Source organism: Myotis davidii, unplaced genomic scaffold (assembly GCF_000327345.1).
Source record: "Myotis davidii unplaced genomic scaffold, ASM32734v1 scaffold54, whole genome shotgun sequence".
NCBI classification, from domain to species: domain Eukaryota; kingdom Metazoa; phylum Chordata; class Mammalia; order Chiroptera; family Vespertilionidae; genus Myotis; species Myotis davidii.
The window spans coordinates 2268172-2272855 of NW_006287915.1; positions in this window are offsets into that span (position 1 = coordinate 2268172).

Sequence of the window (4684 nt, forward strand, 5' to 3'; positions counted from 1 at the left end):
AGTAAGATGAAGATGGCAATGACACTGTTTAGAGAAACTGATTTATATCTGATTTGAGGATTAATAACTTACTCTCATTTTCGGTTATTAATTTGTATTAGGGATTAATTTGAAATGTTTTATTAATGTTGTTCAGTTTGTCTGTGTGCTTATTATTTGTTTTCTTATTAATTTCTATGTTTTTAGGATTATTTGCTCAATTGAGAAAAGCCTAATACACATGGGTTTTTTAAGAATCCAGGAATTATCATTGCACTGAATGATGGGTGGGGTGGGAAGATAGAAATAGGACAGTGGTGGAAACGTTGCAAACCTTTGATGCAAGACTATTTACAACAATATTAGAGCTTATTTTGGAGCAATAACTGAGAAACAATCTGGTAAAATAGGTTCGAAATTCAGAGTTAAGTAATTATAACAGTTTATATAGAAGACTTTTTAAACTCTGATTCTTAGTCAAATTGGGTTGGTAGTATGATAATGGTATTGATTAACTGAAAACATAATTTAAACAAAAGCCCCATATCTACCTAAAAGTAAAAGATGCCTCAGGAGAATTTATTTAGAAGAATTTTACCTTCTACTTAATCACATATTAAGTTTTATTCATTATCTGAAATGTGCTGACACTTTAATAAGCATTCTAATTGTATTCATTAATTTAAGTTTTAAAACAATTCTATGAGGTATGGATTGATATTAAACTCATTTCAAATTGGAGTGTGAAAAAGTAACTTTCTAAGGAACCACAGATAGAAAGTGATGAAACCAGAATACACATATAACTGATCTACTAAATTGTGCTGAACCCACAATTAATTGAATTCTTTCCTTTGAAAGAAATAATTTATTCTTTCATTGAACTATAAACTGCTTAGAATATTAAACTATGTATAAAATGAAAGAGTATTTTCTAAAAGGATTTCTGCCTGAAGATACTTACGCAATCATTGAAAGGTAAAAATCTTTTTAGAAGCTTTAACTTCAGTTGGTGGGCACACAAAGCAATATACAGATAATTTGCCATAGAAAATGTACACTTGAAATCTATAATCTTATTAACCATTGTCAGCCCATTAAATTCAATTACATATTTTTAAAAATGGGTAGGATTTTAATAGATACGTGTTGACCAAGAGAATACTTCAGAAAGGATAAAGTCAAGAGTATATGACAACAGTTAAGTTTACAGTATACTTGCACAAAAATAAGCTATTCTGTATTTCTGGAGATTAGAGCATATGGTGAGTAATGCTAAGAAACAAAGCTCTTAAAGAGGTTTGTGTCTAAATCATGAAGATCTTAAAAGCAAGCTTCTGACTTAGATCTTTTGAGAACAGAATGAGAGTGACATAAGCATAGATTAAATGTGAGATTTGTTATTATTACTTGGTGGCATTTTATAATATAAATTATCATGTGTAAGAGGTTTAGTTGAAAAAATAGTATAGTTCAAAACAGATTATTGTGAAATAAAAATATGGAAACAATGATGCAGATTAAAAATAAGAGGTATGGGTATAGACATTTGGTTGCATACTTTATATTTCTAAACATTCAAATTATTTTAAAACTGTCTTAGAATCTTTTATTAAGTTATAATATACACTAGAGGCCCGGTGCACAAAAATTTGTGCACTCAGGGGGGTCCCTCAGCCTGGCCTGTGCCCTCTCAAAGGCTGGGATCCCTCAGGGGATGTCCACCTGCCGGCTTAGGCCCACTCCCCAGGGGATTGGGCCTAAGATGGCAGTCAGACATCCCTCTGGCAGCCTGGGAGCCCTCGGGGGATGTCCACTTGCCAGCAGGGAGCAGGCCTAAGCTGCAGTTGGACATCCTTAGCCCTGCTGAGGAGGCAGGAGAGGCTTCCGCCACCACTGCTGTACTGGAAGCCATCAGCCTTGCTTGTGGCTGAGCAGAGCTCCTCCTCTGGGAGCGCACTGACCACCAGGGGGAAGCTCCTGCATTGAGTGTCTGCCCCCTGCTGGTCAGTGTGTGTCAGTGACCAGTCATTCCCAGTCATTCTACTGTTAGGGTCAATTTGCATATTACCCTTTTATTATATAGGATTGGGGGATGAATAGTATTGACTAATTCATCAGGAAAAATGCTAATTTTTAAGACTGTCTTTTATTTCTGAAATGTTTTCATACTTCATGGATAGTACATTAAAAATGATGTTCCTCTGAAACTACATTGATCTACTCGATAAGAAAAAACTTTTTTGATATAATTAAGGTATTGCATGCTAATGTATATTTTCATCTCTAGGAGATGCTTTTGTCATTAATATCTCAATCACAATTAATATCTAGGTTTGGGCAACTTCATGGAGGCATTCTAGAGCAAATGCTCTGTTATACTATATACATATTATTTTAAAAAATAAAATTAAAATTATTTTGGATATAATATTTGGTGAAACATGTAGAAATTCACAGCTTCTTTCAATTGTTCTCATTCTTGAAATTATTTTTTTTCTTAGGAAGAAAGTTCTGTGGGTTTTATAGTATTCCCCAGTACTTAGTATTGGGCTGTTAAGATGGTAATTGAAAACCCCTCTGTTTAAGTTTATTTTCAAATTCCACAAGAGGTAGCCATGAGAGTTCTTGCTATATCACCACTGCCTTCCAAAGTTTGAAGCCCACGAAAATTTGCTTCCCCAAATAAACTATCAAAAGCTCTTTTTAGAATACAGGGTTGAACAAAGGTTGTCTTGAAAAATGTGTCTTGAGTCTGAGCAAACAAATTTGCACTATTAGATGCAGGCGTCTGTATCTGCAATTCAATCTCTCCAGGTTGTGTTTCTTCTCTGCACTCCCCAACCACTGCATTATCCACTTTCACACCAGAACAAACATTTCTCTCCACTGGTCTCTGAAGCAATTGTGAACGCCTTGAGGGAGTTTCTTTCAATTTCAGAAGCTAAAAACCATACCTGGAACTCAATAAATGTATGCTGAATGGGGTGGATGAGATGATTGCCTGGTTGAAAAACAAGTACAGATAAAAACAAAACAAAACAAAATAAAGAAACAGGGTCTATAAAGTTAGAAGTAATGTATTTTTCAACACACCTTGGTTTCACCAGGATTCAAAGAAAAGCCAGAGATAACTTTATTAGTTATTGAAGAATTTTATTGCTGAAACAATATTTCCTTCACCTTACGCCACTGCTTCATTGAATTTTTTCTACGAAATCTGTGTTCCTGCTGCATTCGTTCCCTCTGGCAAGAGTCAGGCAGTAAAGAGAGGTCATAAATCGCTCTTCTGCTCACCCTTTCAGTTGCTACTTAGACCCTCACTGATGACTGAGGACCCACAATTTTCCAGGACCTCCATGCATTCAATAGCCGAGGGGTTCCATGGGGTTCCTTCTCCAACACTAGTTCACTTCCCCACGGCTTTAGTATATTATAGGCATTATGCCAGTGATAGGGGATTATGTCGAATTTGTTAACATAGGAGTATATTTCTAGTTAGGCTTCTGGGAATATTAAGACGCCAACTGCCCATGTGAATGAAGTATGTGAGTTAAAAGAAGACACAAAATCACCTAAATCAGATTATTAATGCTGGGAGTAAATTTGAGACAAAGTTAAAATTGTATTTGACTTAGGGTTACTGGGATGCCGTAATATCACTTTTGACTTTACCCCTTTCCCCACCAGGTCCCCAAAGCTAAGTATAGAACATAAGGTTTTGGTCTCAAATCCTAGTGTATATTGATGGAATAGGAGTGCCTTTTGTCTTCACTGGAGGCAAGTGGACCTGCAAACCAGAGATGTTCCCTTAAGACCTGAAGTAGAGCTAGCTGCTCTTTAACAAGAGATCTTGTGCCTAAAATAGGAAAGAATCACAAAGGAGACATTTTTTTGGCTGGGGTTTCCCCCTAGATTGAAATCCTCTATCTCTGTCACAACTTTAGCCACAGGGAAAATTTGAGAGGAGGTGAGGGTTATAATAGCTATTTGCTCAGGGTTACCAGGGCACAGTGAAAGCTCTGCCCACTTTTGGATCCTGAGTAGAGAGTAAGGTTGGATAGCTATGAAGATACTTCACCTAAAACCCTAAAATAATATTATGTGGACTGTAAAACAATTACAGCTTCAAAGTTAGGTTGAAAAGGACAGTCTTGACTCTAAAGATTCTTTAGAAGAAGAAATGCACAGAAACCTAACAACACCTTTTGCTAATCTGTAGAACAAGTCAGAAGGGGAATACATAGTATGGTAAAAATGGACGTTTAGCCATAAGGGAAAATAATAAAGCTCAACAATATTAATTTTATGAGACACTGAAACAAAATCTATGGAAATGTTGTTAGTTTTGATGGTTGAAGAATTACCAAGATGTATATTATACTCCTGTTTTAGAGAAAGAATGAGAGTTAAATTAGATAATTAAATGATGAATGTGAAGTTGTACTATAACTATAAAATCAATAATGGTTTTGATTCAGTACCCTATTGATTATTATAGCAAGCCTGGAAATCAGAACTTTGAGTTATTGACATTTTTTTATGATTTCCACGTTGTTTCTGAGAAACCTAGGAGAAAAAAAATTGTAAAACAAATATTTGATAAGGGACTTGTATCTGGAATGTATTAAAAAATCTCTTACAATACAACAGTAAAAAGAAAACAACTAAACAAATGAACACCAAGTTGGAACCGGCTTCTCAC